We start from the raw sequence: 16,607 nt of genomic DNA on the forward strand, positions 1-16,607 counted from the left end.
CAGAAAATAAGAAAATCTAGCTAATATAATTGGCCCTATGAAGAGTGGATGCCAAACTGACAAATACGGACTCTAAGGAAACACAGACCCCTATAAAAGTAGCAAATTAACTGAATTTATGTATTTATTAGAATTATCATTTCTTTTACCAATAAAAAATAGACATCTGGACATTCTGAACTAGGTTAAAAATTAGCAATAAAAGGCATATACTCATAATACAATTTAAAACCAGTAGAAAAGTGTATAATGTAAAAATTTTAAAGATTTTTCACACCTATTCCTAATCCCATTTCTCCATCAGCATTTTTTCTAAGACACTTTTCTTTGCAGGTGTACCCATCTCATTAGGGTAAAAGCAGTGTTCTCACAATATCTCCAAGGCCCTACTACCCCTGCCTTCACTCCTGCTTGCTCAGAACCTCCCAGCCTACCGGTTGGAACCCTCCAGGCATGCTCCTGCCTCAGAGCTTTTGCTTCGAGTGCTTCGGAGGCTCCTCAGGACAGCGGCCTGACTCCCTCCCTTGCCTCCCTCTGTTCTTTATACTCAGACACATCTCTCAGAGGTCTAGACCAGACAGTGGTCTTGAAAATCACATCTGCCCCACATTTCTATCCCCCTGATTTCTTTTTATCCTGAGCACTCTGTACATGGTACATGTACCTTTTGCTTATTTCTCCTGTTTATTGTCCATCTTCCCCGGTGGAATGTAAGTCCTGTATAGGTAGAGATCTTTGTGCAGTGCCTGATACACGGAAGATGCTCAATAAATATTTGTTGAATGAATGAATGAATATCAAGCACAATTATATTTACTTGTATTTTTTTTAAACAAGTGGGATCATATTATAGATATGATCTCCATCTTGTTTTTCTCTACCCAGCAGGAATATTGGACATTTTTCCACGTCAGTACATCTGGATGTGTTCATTCTTTTTTAAGTTTAAAAAATTTTTTGTGGCGGAAGTAATTAGGTTTACTTATTTATTTTTTAGTGGAGGTACTGGGGATTGAACCCAGGACCTCATGCATACTAAGCAGGCACTCTACCACTGAGCTGTACCCTCCCCTGATGTGTTCATTCTTTAAAGTAACTGCATAGTGTTCCAGAGTATAGATAAACCCTAATCTATTCAACCAGTCATTTACTGATAGTCATTAGGATGTTGAGAATTTCACAATTTCACAATAACAAGTCAAGGAAAAGAATGCACACTAGATGGAAGGTGTGGGACCTATTCTAGAACTGACTAGGAGGTGATTGGTCATTTTCTGACTTTCTTGTGCTATAATTTATATTTTTTCTTTAATCTTTGCTACTCAGTTGGAAAAAGGCTGCTCAGATGAGATGTGGCAGAGATGGATGTTGGGACCATCACAGGTATTTACAATAATTCTATATTAATAGTCAGTTACTAGAGCTGAGGGCAGACCTCCATGCAGGCAGACTGCAGGCATGTGGTGGGTGGGATCCCTCCATTTCCTTTGACTTAAGTCACCCCATTCATCCACACCTGCATCTGGTCTTATATGCCTCTTGCCGACTTGTCCATTCATCTACCATGTGCTTTCAAATTAATACCTGACACTCCATGTGCTGGCCAATTTCTCTTCTTAGCAATCATCTTTCTTCTATTTTTTATTTATTTAAATCCCACTTCTCAGTCTTTTCCTCCTGGAGAGCATAGTCACGTAGTCTCTTTCCCCATTGAAATCTGCCCAGTCTCAGACATCTTCCATACAAAAGTTCAAGCCTCATCTCTCAGTGATATTTGATGATATGGCCTTCATCTTGCCTTTCATTTCCTCTCTGGCTCTGGACCAGACCATCTGTTCTTTCCTAGCATGTCTGTTGCTTTAATCTGTTCCTGCCTCTGATCTGTTCTTGTTACACCTGCAAGCCCAGCCTGTGTAATATGCTCTTCCTCCCTAAACTTCGGAAACCTCATCTGCTTCCCTGAGTAATTCCAGCCCTTCGGGCCTCCCTGGACAATTCTGCAGGCTACCTGAGCTATGCTCTCTTGTGGCCTGGATGTTTATTCTCCATGCTCTATTCCTTTCAGCTCTTTTGAATGTTCCTGGTTTGGTTTAAATGGGGTGCTGTGGGATCATGCTTGGCCTTCCATTACTGAGGGGGCTAGGTGGGCACAGGAATGATAGGAACTACCAGGTGGGCTGCCAAGCATGGTGTCACTGAGTTCCAGGTGCCCCCAGCTCCTCTAAGGTGCCACTAGGGGAGAGGTCACTTCCTTCAGGAGGGAAGGGCAGTTGGGTTTCAGAAAATATTGCTGAATTATAGAAGATGCTTATTTCTACTATAAGTTAGTGGTTCCTAGTGGTTTTTTTCTCCCCCAGTGGTCTCTTGATGATGGCTATGACCCTTCTTTCTAGAAAAATGCCCATACACACAAATTTTTGAAGGAGCTTCCAAGATGTGCCTGGACCCCTTGAAGGTCAGTAAAGATTCCATGGCCCCAGTTTAGAACCCTCATGTTTCGTACTTGTTCTTTGCTGTTGTATTTCCCCCTGACCTGTTCACTGACTGTAGCTGGAAAGCATTGTCTTAATGAGATAATTAAATAGATGCAAAATGACTCTGATGGCATCTTTTGCTTTTTTCTTGTTTTTCAAGCAAATTTTGCTTTTCTGTGGAAATATTTTATGTTGGGATTTGAACAATTAGGTAGAGTTCTTCTTTCTATACCATGCATAAATTTAGGACTACAAGGTTCTGTCTTATAACTGAGTTATTTGTATTGTGGTGTAGGTTGGTGGGAATTCTGCAGTACTGGTTCTTTGACTCCTTTCTCACACAACTTGTTTAGGCCTGGTGGACTGACTAGGAACAAAGGGAATAATAGAGCAATGGGATAGCCTAGCTGTTAAGAGTGTGGGTTCTCATGGGTAATTTGGTTAATTAACTCAAGTATCTTAAACTGGTGGCTCAAAGGCTGGAGAAACCAGTGGGTAAGTTTTGTTTTGCCTGCTCAGCATTTCCAGAAGTAGAATTATCTTGATCTCAGTAAAAGATGTTATCTTGATCTCAATAAAAGCACCGTGAAACTGTTTGTCTTAAATTGATCCTCTTAAAGTGTTTTGTCAGTTGCTTGTTCTGAGGCAATTGAGTTTAGGACTTAGTTTCTTCATTTGTAAAATGGGCATAATACCCACCTTAAAGTACTAAGTGACTTATGAACGTAATAACTAAATAATTAGCCTATAAATTCTGAACAAATTTTACACCTGATTATTAATAATAATCCATAGTGATGAATGCCTTAGGAAGTGCCAGAGCATGACGATGGGGAAATAGGGACAGACAGAGCTCAGAGATGCTGAGTCAGTTTGAGAATAAAACTGGGCATGTTTGCTGGGAAAGCCACATAAAGTGGGAGAGCACAATTTGGTCCAGAAGGTTGTGGAGCGGCAGCCTGGAGTTGCTGGGACACAGCTCAGAGCAGTCAAAGCCCAGGGTTCTGCTAGAGTGGCAGCGTGTGGTTTCTGCTGCTGTTTCTCGCAGGGGAAGTGAAGGCCTCTGCCCAGGCCTCTTTCCTGTGGACTCTCACCCTCAGGCCTTCTATTCTTCCCACAGCTGCCTTCTTCTGTTGCCCACTGCTTGGATTTCACAGCCATTTCCAGACACAGGAATGCTTTTGATGGTGCATCATCCTCCACAGCCCTGCAAGGTAGGTCTGAGGTGCCATGGCTGTCTCCTGGGTCTGCAGCTCATTTTAATCAGCAGCTGCCGAACTCCCTAGGGCTTCCATGAGCTGCTTCCATGAGCTTACCACCCTGGCCTGGCTCAGAATTGACCTCTCACTGGCCTGGGCTCTTTTTGGCCATGGAAGGGGAAAGGGGAGGGGAGGGGAGCCCCTGATGGGCATGGTGGGGCAGACACTGCCTTGTGACTTTGGGTAGCAGGTTGTGGGGCTCAGCTGCATTATCAAGGAGCTCAGTCTGCCATCAGATCTGGAGAGTCTGAGTCTGAGGGTGGGGTTGAGGCTGGATTGAAGGTACGGGGTAAAACTTTCAGTGTTGGTACGAGCTCCGAGGTTAGGATTGAAGGTCCTGCGTTCAAATCTCAGCTCTGCTGTTTACAAGCTATGTGACTTTGGGAAAGCCACCTATTCCCCTGGAGTCTCAGTTTTCTCATCTGCAAAAGGGGATAATAATAGTACCTACTTAAGAGGATTGATGTAAAGATTAAATATTGGGATATGTGTGTGTGTGTGCATGGGCTAGCTGACAAATGTTAGCTACAATTATTATTAGTATAATACCAGGGTTTGGATTGTTGGGCAGAGCATTAGGGGTGAACACTGGACAGGGCTGGGGATTGGAATGAAGCTAAACCAGGGGAAACATAGAATTGGGGACAAATATTAGAAAAGTTGGGGTTAGAGTTAGCTCTGGAATATAGCTTGGTCCAGCACATTTGCTGTAGACTTTTGGGGTGAGAGGAGCAGGGAGGAAGCAGGGGTGGGGTGGGGACAAAAGCAGTCACCCTTCTGCCCCCATTTCATGAGCACCAATATGCATACACATATGTACTCTTGCCTCCCCTACTAGAGTAGGGCGCCTGTAGCCATGCAGGGGGGTAAGAAGGGGGAAGGGAGATTCTGAGTTATTTGAACATAACTTGAGAGTAGTGGTGGCAGTAGAGCCAGGGCCAAAGGCTGGCTGAAGAGGAAATATAACCTGTTGTCATCTGCCACCCAGCTCTCTGATTAATGGCTCTCTTGCTGCCATAGTTGGCAAAACCCAAGAGAAGTCTTGGGAGTAGCCTTGAGTGCCCAGGACAGTGGAGATGATGCCAGTCTTCCCCATGGCTGCCCAGACAGCACAAAAGCTTGGACGGTGGGCTGGGGAGAATGAGATTCCCTGGAGAAGCCCTCCTTGTGCCTAGGTGGAGCTTCAGGTCCATACACTTACGTCCTGGGGCCGTTGCACCTGCCGATGTATTCCCTTGTGTTTGTGATCTCGGTCTTCATCACCTGGAGGCAGCTAGTGGCAAAGCTTGGCTCTGAAAAGGAGGAGAGGTGTGCAGGGGGTGGAGAAGGTCTGAGACCAAAGAAGTGCAGAGTCTCTCTGTGAGCTCCAAAGTGGTTTCCAGTCTCAACCTGCTTTGAATTAAATAGGGGGATGGAAAACGAATTTGCTCAAGCAAAATGGGTGGGTGGACCAAGGGGAAGAGCCAGAGTCCACCAGGGTCATAGTCTGGGGCCGGAGTAGAAGTAATTCTCTTTATATCATTTCAATATGCTGTTCACTTTTTGTGCTGATTAGGACAAACACAGTTGCTATTTGTTTATTCATACGGCGCTGCCAGGACTCACCATGGGAATGTGCATGTTTATGCCAAGGGTGCTAGCTCTTGGTGTTCTCAGAGCTGCAGGAACTGTCTTAGCCACAAGTGCTATGGATATGCTGGAGCCCTTCAGACATCAGTGTTGCTCCTCTGCCCTCCACAGCCCCCGAATCCCAGGAGTGGCATAGCTTGGATGTGCTACATCTGCTGTGTGTGTGTGTGTGTGTGTGTGTGTGTACTTAACAGAGGCAAAGAGATGCTCTCACATTGTGGTTTAGGGTCAGAAAGGAAACTTCTTTGAGAGCTAACCGCCTTGGTGTTATTAAGACTACATTATTACATTAGGATTACTTTAAGTGGCCTGTAATAAGAGTAAAGTGAAAGGAAGTGAGCACATGAGAGGTTGCTGGCCTCCAGTTGTGAAAATCAGGATGAGGAAACACCAGAGGGCTTCTCATTAGAACCATGGATGGATTATAGAACACCCACCACTACCATTATCATTTGATGTCTTTCCCAGTTTGTAGCTAAGTGCAATTAAAGATGAAACAGAAACAAGATTTAGACCATTGGGAAAAAAAGACAAAATTTTATTATTTACAGATGATATGGCTTTATACCTAGCCTACTAAGGGAATCAAGCAAAATGACCCTCCAACTATTGGATTTAATATGAGAGTTTAGTGTGTTGGCCGCAAGCAGGATAGATATACTCAAAGCAAAAGGCTAGCACTGATGGTCTTTAAAATATAATGAGAGAAAGAGAGACTGCATTTTTAAAAATAAATAAAACTCACAAAATACCCAGGAATAATGAGCTAAATGAGAAATGTGCTCTGCAATCTATATAAAGAAAACTTAAAAAAAAAAAGGTCGCCTGAGAATTATAAAGAAAGATGCAAATAAATAGAAAGCTATATCACAATTCTTCCCCCTGGTTATGTTACCGAGTCCAAACTCGCTTGCCGCACAACAGGCCAGTATATTGGGAAACGACGTGTTGGGGCAAGGAATAGCGACTTTATTCAGAAAGTCCACAAACCAAGAAGATGGCAGACTAATATCCTGGAGAACCATCTTCCCCAAGTCAGAATTCAGGCTCCTTTTATTCTATAAAGGGGGAGGGGATGTGGTTGGTTCTTGCAAACTTCTTGGTGTAGGAATTCTTTGTTCTTGAAATCCTTTATTGCAGCTGTCCAAGTGGGTCAGGTCATGGTGTCCCTGTAAAACCTCCAACAAAACAAATGTTATTTTCTATTCTGCAACTTGTTATCTTTATATGAATGGAAAAGTGTTAATATTCTTAAAGGTCAGAGCCTTGAGAATAGGCTCTCCTGTGTATTTCAGGCTATAGACAACATTCTTTTACAAAAGTTATAGAGCTTGCAAGACTAAGCCTGGAAAACAGGACACAGGGTTAAAGCCAAAGGAACAGATCTAATATGGAGTCAGATTTGTTTCTATTACAATTACAAACTTTATATCATCCTTATTGCATTTCGCTATATGCTACAGGTTGGGGATACAGTGGTGAAAAACATTACCTTTATGGAATTTACATTTGGAAGGAAGAGATGCCTATAAAAGAATGAACAAAACAAATTATTTACATAAATACAGCTCACAATAAGGATTGAGCTCCCTGACATGCCCCCATTAGCTCTCTGAAGTACCAAAACTCTTTTTTTAACAACATATACACTGACTATAGCAAAATTGTTGAATAGACAATGAATGCTAAATCTAATTTAACTAGGAAAATATGCAGACAGGGGCACCATAAATCACTTCAGCTCTCGGTTGTGGTGGCCAGAGCTTCCCAAGTACTGGGTTCTTTCTTTTAAAAGGAAATCTTTTTTCTTTTCTTTAACTTTGTTTTAATGCATTCTTGCATAAGTCATGTGAAAGAGAGAACAGTTGATTTGGCCTGTGTCCCCTTGAGGTAGGGCAGGCCCACTTCTGGGTTTCATGGAAGGCAAATCTGAACTCTGTTAGCTAATCCTAAGAATGTAGTGGCTTCTCCTCCACTCTGGAGACTGTCACAGTTTTGTGGATTGCTGCTTGGCTTGAATGGTTAACCAGGGAAAGATGTTGTTTAAATATTTTTGCATCATTATTTATTATAAAAGCGAACAGGATAGAAAATGCCATTGAAGCATAGGGTAGTGAACTGAATGTGGAAAAAGAATCAGTTCCCAGTACGTTATTTTCTAACATTTTTTTCTTCTCTGTTTATAACCAACCTCTTGTACTTTTCATCTTCTTTATCTGCCCTGGTCACACCCTGGATGAAAATTTACTGGTTCCTTTTGCAATTTCTGCCCAGATCTTCCATCATCTTCTATCCTTTGGCTCTGTCAGAATTTTCCAAAGGGTCCTATAGCTAACAGACAATGTTCAGCTTTAGAGAATAAAGGAAGCAGATAACAATATTCTACACAGAATGTCCTCCTTTGATACTCTCTTTATAGAGCATGTGGAATCAATTTCTTTCTGAGGCTTCACAAGTTGCCAACAGATACGTTTGTTTCCAGGAAGAAGACAAGTATAGGCCAGGTGGGTTAGGTTTTAAAAATATTCCCATTTTGCTTGGAGAAGAGCTGAGGGTGCTACTTCCCCATGGCAGCATCCAAGAATTTGAAGACTGTCCTCAAGGAGAAGACTTAGCCCTAACTTTTGCCTTTTGGACCATGGTGATAGCTATGTCTGTCCCAGGAAAGCAAGGACTTGAACCATAAACTGTGAGAGCTTGAAGAGAACTTTAAAAACACTCATTCCAATTACTTCTTTTAACTAATGAAGAAACAGAAGCCCTGAGAGGTGAAAGGACTTTCCCAAGGAGATTCCCAATTTTTAGCCCAGTCATGTTCCCAACATACCTTGGCATCTGTTATGAACTTTGGAAGCCACTGTTGGAATCCACTAGTTATCTGAGCCGAGGACTGTTGGCATGGCGCCCTCTCACTCCACAGCAGTGAGGAAGTGATATGGTATCTTTTCTTCTAGAGACTGTGAGAATGATTCATCTTTAAGTCACAAGGAGACAGTGACAGATTCCTAAAGCTGCACACATCCATGAGAAAATGACAAACATGTGAGGTGCTGAAGCAGAAAAATGCTCCCAGTGGTGTAGGTGTGAAGAGGGAAACCATGCACCTTTCCGGCAGTGGGAACTGTGCTTTGCTTGGAACAGGTGTGAGTTCAGCTTCAGGTGCTTCAGGAAGGTTGGAGTGAAGGCATTTGAAACAAAAGATAATTTACAAAGACATGGGGAATGCTTTACCATTCAGGATCATGAAGGAAAAAACCCACACACACCATTGAGACCATGTTCAAGTCTCCACACCCTACATTTAAGTTGAAAATTTTCAAATCTATAAGAAAGTTGAAAGGATAATAAAATGAACATCTATACATCCTTCACCTAGATTAATCAATTGCTAACATTTGAAAGTTGCAGATACTGTGACTCTTTATTTTAGCATGCATCTCTTGAGAATAATGACATTTCCCCCATGTAACCATAATACCAGGGTCACACCTGAGAAAATTAGCAATAATTCTGATGTATAATTTGTATTCAGTTTCTCCCCAAATATCTTTTTATAATTTTTTCAATCTGGGATCAAATCGAGATTCATGAATTATGTTTAGTTGTTGTGTCTTCAGTCCCATTTAATATAGAATAATTGCCCCCTCCTTTTTTGATGACACTGGATTTTTGAAGAGACCAAGTCAGCTGCCTTGTAGAATATATCACATTCTGCATTGGTCTGATTGTTTTCTCTTGATTACTTTAAGGGAAACATTTTTGGCAAAAATATTGTATAGGTGAGATTGCATGTCTTTTTGCATCACACCAGGAGGCACACAACATGTTGCTACGTGTGGTCATTCAACTAGTGACCCACCAGTTAGTGAGGTGTCCCCCATATTCCTGCGTTTCCTCCTTTATAGTTAGTAAGTCCTCTGTGCAGTGATACTTTGAGTCCATGTTACCCCATATTTTTTGTATCCTTTGCCTGAATTGATAATTCACATGTTGCAAAATGGTCATTTTCTAACCTACCATTTCCTTTATATTTATTAGTTGACATTGTTCTATAAGGAAAATCTCTCTCTTTGTCCTTCTTTCATTTGAGTATCACCATGGAACAGGGATTATTATTATTTTTAAACAAACAAGTCGTATTATTATCATTACTCCATTATTCCATTTGCTGCTCACGTTGTTCCAAATTTGGGTAGGAAGAGCCCTTTCGTGATGCCTCCTGTCACGTCCTGTAACTTTATGGCATATCCTGCTTAGTCTTTGAACACTTCCTTGCTTTCTTGTGCAATAAAATACTCCAGGCTCACGTGTATTTTCCCTATCCTAGACTTGGAATCAGGATTTTATCAAAGGATTTTAATAGGGAATGACATTTAAGCCACGGCCCAAGCATCAAGCTCTCATTGCTGCTGGGACAGATTCACATTAAAATAAAATCAACTTATGATAAAATTTTAGTTTTATATTATCTGAACTATATTAATAATTTACTTCCTTGGTCTTAAAATGAGATAAATCAAGAGTGAATAACCAGGATCAGTAGTAAGAATTCTTGAAGAAGTCCTAAGCCTTAAAAAACAAAAACAAAACCTGAGTAGTATGTATTTGAGGGAAACTGTATTAGTTTCCTGTGGATGCTGTAACAAAGTACCACAAACTGGGTGTCTTAAAATAACAGACATTTATTGCCTCATAGTTCTGGTGGCTAGAAGTGTGAAATCAAGGTGTTGGCAGGGCCCTCTGAAACCTGCAGTGGAGACTCTTGCTTGCCTCTTCCAGCTTCTGGTGTTTACTGGCAATCCTTGATGTTCCTTGGCTTCTAAATGTATCACTCCAATCTCTGCCTCCAGTGTCACGTGGCCGTCTTCTTCCTGCATGTCTCTGTGTTTGTGACTCTTCTTTCTTACAAGGACATCAGTCATTGGACTGAAGACCCACTGTCCTCCAGTATGACCTCACCTTAAAACTTGATTACACCTGTAAAGCCCCTATTTCCAAATTAGCTCACTTTCACAGGTCCCAGAGGTTAGGACTTTAGCATATCTTTTTGGGGAGATACAATCCAACCCATAATAGACACCATAATCCAGGAGTTAAACATTCAAGAAAGTGTTTAGCTGGAGGATGAATATATCAATTTTACAGAAAATCACTCCTGTAAATTTTGACAGATGCTCTCCTTAGGACTTCAAACTGAATGAAAAAAAATACAATACATAAAAAATATTTACAGTATTTATTGTTATCAGTTTTATATTATATATTGGTTATATAAAAGAGAGATAGAAGAAAGGGGATGAAGACAATGAGAGAAGGAAAGAGAGAGAGTGTGCACTTCAGACAACAAGAGATAAGAGATTGAGGGGCCACAAGAGAGGGTATAGAGGAGGATTAATAGGAAGAAAGCAAGGAGTGGGTGCTTAACTGCAGGAGAGAAAGATCTTTGCCCATTCAACTGATTCAAACTGCAACTTCACAGTTCATTCTGACTTTTTAGCTAATACCACATTTTTGACTCATGCTTCTTTTTTAATGAGGCTGAATATTGTTCTGTTTTATTCGTTGGCATGAATGGAGTGGGGACGGCATGAAGTGTGTACCCTTTTGGAGTGAGATGCAGCTTGCCTGAGAGATATGGGTCCATGAGTAACACCAGGACCGGAGCTTGGGGGCCAGGCTTGTGCATGGGTGGGGCCAATGTCTAGATCACTGACTCCAAAGGGTCAGCCTTCAGCTGGACACAGATGTGACATGAGGAACTAGTGCAAAGACTGGTCACCGAATTTGATAGGAATTATGGCAGGAGCCAGAGCTGGTAGCAAGGAATTGGGCATCAGCCAATACATGAGAGTGTGGCAGAGGGTGGGCAGGGTGCAGGTCCTCATGGCCAGGGCAGACACGTGGAAGGTTCAGCTCTGGGTGTCTTCCTTTGGGACCATTCATATGCCAAGCCCTTTAGCACCTGTTGGATGGAAGCTGGGGGAGTGACACCTCGAGGAGGTGCTAGTGTGAAAGCCTCAGCCTGTGCAGGACACAGGCATCCCTGTCTCTTTCAGCAGAACCAGGTCCTGAACCCAAAGGCCCAACCCTGACCTCGATGACCACTTACTTCTGGGACTGAAGCGCCCAGACTTCTCAGAGAAGCTTGATAAATAATTACACGTGCTCGAGATCTATGGGGAGCAAGACAGACAAGGGCCGTGCTCTCCCAGGGCTGACATTCCAGTGCACTTTCCTCCTAAAGTTTACGCCTCTGCTGCCATATGCCGGCAAACTTACACAAGGGCTCATTTAGCTATATTGTTGCTTTGCTTTTCTTGTTTAGTGTAGTTTTTTTTAGGTGAAAGTTGCTAATAGTTAATGATTAAAATAATAACTACAGACTAGTCCCAGACACAGTCCTTTGCTTTTGTGACCTTTACCATAGACACAATGAGAATAGAATTATGATAGTGAGTCATATATTTTAAACATTATTCTGTAACTAATATGTTTCCTTGGCATCATTTATCACACATTAATACCAGGTTTGCTCATATGCTATATAAGTTTTTTAAAAAATTAAGGCAAAATCTGTATAACAAAACTATTTTATAGTGAACAATTCAGTGGCATTTAACATATCCACAACATTGTGCAACCATCAACTCTAGTTTCAAAACAGTATCATCACCCCAAAAGGTAACCCCGTACCCATTGAGCAGTTTCTCTCCATTCCCTCCCTCCCCCAGCAACCACCAACCTGCATTGTTTCTGTGGATTTACCTGTTCTGGATATTTCATATAAATGGAATCATACAATATGTGACTTTTTTTTTTACACCAAGTTCCTTACTAATGAATATTGGAGTTCTTTGTCTTTTGCTATTATAACTTGTTATGGGTGGAATTGTGTTCCCCCTCAAATTTATATATTGAAGCCCTAATGCCCAGTGTGATTGTATTTGGAGATAGGTCTTTAAAGAGGGAATTAGGGTTAAATGAAGTCATAAGAGTAGGGTCCTAATCCCATAAGACTGATCCTTATAAGAAGAAGAAAGCATACCAGGGATGCAGGTGCACAGAGAAAAGATCATGTGAAGACAGCGAGAAGGTGACCATCTGCAAGCCAAGGACAGAGGCCTCAGGAGAAGCCAAACCTGAAGACACCTTGATCTTGGACATCTAACCTTTAGAACTGTGAGAAAACAAATTTCTGTTTTTCAAACCATGCAGTCTGTGGCATTTTGTTATGGCAGCCCAAACAGACTAATACATAAATCAAGACAGACATTTACAATAACTTCAGTTGGTACAAGGCAATGATCTAAAACAGCGTATCTGTGATCTAAAAGTATCATAATTACCAGTTGATTTTAGAGGCTGGAAAGGGCTCTTTCATTCTCTCTCTCTCTTTTTTTTTTAAACTGAGGTATAATTGACATATAACATTATATTAGTTTCAGGTGTACAACAGAATGATTCAGTATTTGTATATATATTGCAAAATGATCACCACAATAAGTCTAGCTAACATCTGTCACCCTACATAGTTACAATTTTTTTCTTGGGATGAGAACTTTTATGGTTTACTCTCTTAATAACTTTCAAATATGTACCGCAGTATTATTAACTATAGTTGCCATGCTATACATTACATCCCCAGGTCTTATTTAGTTTATAACTGGAAGTTTGTATCTTTGACCTATTCTGGATAGCTCATATAAATGGAATCAGTCATACAATATGTGACCTTTGTGTCTGGCTTCTTTCACTTGGCATAATATTTTTGATGTTCATCCACTTTGTAGCACGTATTGGTACTTTGTTCCTTTTTGAAGCTCCATAATATTTCATTGTATGTATACACTACAACTTGTTTATCCATTCAAGTGCTGATGGACATTTGAGTTGTTTCCACCTTTCAGTTACTGTAAATAGTGCTGCTATGAACATGTGTGTCATGTGTGTGCATATGTACATATATTCGAGTACCCGCTTTCGATTCTTTTGGATATATTGTTGTGTTTCAAATCATTAACAGAACCAGGAGTCTGCCTAACCCAGGTCCTCAATGCCGTCAGCATTTGGGACTGTCATCCATTGCTGATAATTGGGTAACTCTCATAACTCTAAATAGCCCCTTTCCTGGACAAGCTTCTGGTCCCCAGTCCACTCTTCTGGGAGAGGGGGTGGGCTGGGCTGGGGGAGTCTGGACAGCACTTTTACATAGTTTCTGAGAAGACCAATTTGATTATTTGGTTAGTCAATCAACAAATTCCTTTTGAGCATCTATTCCTTGAAAGGCTCTGTGCCAAAACACTCGGAGGATAGGAAAAGATCTAAATTATAAGCCTTGTTCACCAGTGCGGTGTTTGGTAGCCAGTGACAGATGATACTTTCATGCAGAGAACTCTAAAACCAGGTACTTGACAAATGTCCTGTGCCAAATACAAGACAGAGGGAGAGAGCCTTCCTTGCTGAGGGTGACCAGGGAGGCTTTATCTAGGAGATATCACTTGAAATGATTGTAGGCTATCAATAGGTGAGGCACTGGGGAAGGCATTTTTCATGACAAAAGTGTGGCAATAGGAAATTCAGTGTGTAGATCAGTTTGGCTAGGGCAAGGATTAATACAGGGTAGGAATGGATGAGAAGACTGATGGAGGGTTTGGCTGCAAAGGACTTAGAATTTGCACTTTATCCTGAACCAAAATAGAATCTGATGGGAGGCAGTCTAATAACTGGGCATAAATTGTTATTTCATTTTATGGCTGTAAGGCTGTTATGCTCTTCAGCAGAGATGCATGGTCACAGTTTAGAATAGTTACTCTTGCAAATCCTTGAGAGCCTTCACTTGTTCACTTATTTTTGGCTTCTCTGATAGTTACTGATACTCTTTCGGAGAACCTGCCTGGCAGGTAAATGATAAGCCTATGTTGGAGTGTTCTATAGAACATCACTTCTGTGAATAGGATTCCATGGTCAAATACGTTTGAGAATCACTGTATAGCGTCTCTCTCTAGAAGTTCACGATGCACATTAGCAAGTTAAAGGCTTTGCAGAATCCTGCTGCAGAAAACTGGCTTAATTTGTTTAGTCCAGCATTTCCTAAATTTACCTGCTATAGTGGGTTGGATGGTGGGCACCCTCCCTCCCCAAAAGATACATCCACATCAGATCCCTATAAACTGTGAATGTTACCTTATTTGGAAAAAGAGTCTTTACAGTTGTAACTAAGTTAAGGATCTCGAGAAGAGATCACCTTGAATTATTCGAGCAGGCCCTAAATCCAATGACGTGTCCATATAAGAGAAAAATAGAGGGAAATTTGAGAAGATAGACAGAGAGAGAGATGATATGAAGACTGAGGCAGAGTTTGGAGTGATGTGGCCGTGAGGCAAGGAAGCCAAGGACTGCTGACAGCCGCCAGAGAGTGGAGGCCGGGAATGACCCTCTCCTAGAAGCTCTAGTGGAAGAGCAGCCTTGCTGACAGACTGATTTCAGACTTCCAGCCTCGAGAACCATGGGGAATACATTTCTGTAGTTTTAAGCCACCCAGTTGGTGGCACTTTGTTATGGCAGCCCTCAGAAACTACAGGCATACCTCGTTTTATTGTGCTTTGCTTTACTGAGCTTTGCAGATACTGCTTTTTTGCTGTTTTTGTGTTTAACAAATTGAAGGTTTGTGGCAACCCTGGATTGTCAATTGATGGTTAGCACTTTTTAGCAATAATTTTTTTTAAAAATTAAGGCATACTACATTTTTAAAAAAGACATAATGTTATTGCATACTTAGTAGACTACAGTATAGTGTAAGTATAACTTTTAACTGTATAGTGGGAAACCAGAAAGTTCATGTGACTTGCTGTATTGTAGTTTTCGTTTTATTGTGGTGGTCTGGAACCAAACCCACAGTGTCTCCAAGGTATGCCTGTAATCCATGTGCCCATAAAACTCTTTCTTAAAAAAGCTTTTAATGGAATAACTACTGTGTATGCCCAAATATGAGGTAAGGTTTTCTTCTTCCAAATTATCCTTCAGGGTATATAAGATGGAGATGGATATATAAGCTATATAGATGGAGTTTCCTTATATTCAAGGGCTTTCAAGATCTCACATTTCAAGCCTGTTTCTCAGTTACTTAATTTTAAACAATTAAAGTACTGTATGGGGAAAACTTGATCTTGAGGCAACTTTAATCAATGCCAGTTTTAGTTGCTGATGAAGGTCATCGGATGGAATTGTTAAAAAAAAAAAAAAGGAGGAGGCAAAAAATACATAACCCAAAACTGGTAATTACTCTTGAGAGTATGAGGCAGATGCTAGCTTGCTTATCATCTATTCTAACTTTCTTCTGATCTGTCTTCCTGTACTGAAGAAGCTGGAAAGCTAAGAAGGACGTTTTCTTAGACTCTCTACAGTGAGAATTTTGGATGCCCTTTCAGTTCCAAAAGTCAGATTCACTTGCATGCAACTTGACTTTGGAACAAGGCAGTTACTTTGTGGATGGTAGCAGAGGTGATATGCAGCAGTAGACTCTCGACGTACCTGGAAGCTTCCTGACTATTGCCGAAATGGCACAATGTTGCATGCTGCAGAACAGCCAGATTTGGCTTGTGGCTTTTTGTTCTCTCTGGCTGATCCTCTGGTGTGGCTTTGGAATTATTCCTGGAAGCTCAGTCGAGAGTCTGTTTCTTGCCAAACCCTCCCCACCTCCACTTCAGTGATTCTGGAAATTATATGATACCCTGTTACAAATCTCCTCTTGCTTAAACTAGCCAGAACAGATTCTGTTCTCTGTGGCTAGACCCTTACCTGATGCAGGGTATGACTTCCCTGGATGTGTATGTAAAAAGCAATGATTGAAAAGCAATACAGTTAGTGAATGTCAAAGAGAAAACAAATCTACACCTATAGCACACATTTGGAAAAAAAAAACCCCTAAATTTATATAATGATCATTTAGGATTAAAAATGTTTAGTGACATACATGGATTAAAAAAAAAATGCTGTATGTAAACAAAAGTGACTGTTAGATGCTTTAAGAAGTGCTTCCTGGGATGACTGAGATACTGAAAGGCTCAGGTGAGAGTTCAAATAAAATTGCTTCATAAAAAGCCAGAGGGAAAAAAAGCAATATTACAAAATCAACCTACTATTTCACATGTGATTTAAACTTTAATGTGTAAATAAATTAAAGAATTCAGTCCCATACACAGACATCTCTTATCTATTGCTGAAACATTTATATTTTCAAGTTGGC

General features: G+C 41.0%; 1 long non-coding RNA gene across 1 annotated transcript; it reads left to right on the forward strand.

Moving 5' to 3' along the window:
* The first annotated feature begins 1,324 nt into the window (after positions 1-1,324).
* On the forward strand, positions 1,325-3,682 carry LOC116663869. Its single transcript, XR_004320234.1, has 3 exons — positions 1,325-1,383; positions 2,394-2,455; positions 3,595-3,682. It is a non-coding gene; the product is annotated as an uncharacterized LOC116663869 (long non-coding RNA).
* The last annotated feature ends 12,925 nt before the right edge of the window (positions 3,683-16,607 follow it).

This window comes from Camelus ferus, chromosome 5 (genome assembly GCF_009834535.1).
Source record: "Camelus ferus isolate YT-003-E chromosome 5, BCGSAC_Cfer_1.0, whole genome shotgun sequence".
In the NCBI taxonomy this organism is placed as follows: Eukaryota; Metazoa; Chordata; class Mammalia; order Artiodactyla; family Camelidae; genus Camelus; species Camelus ferus.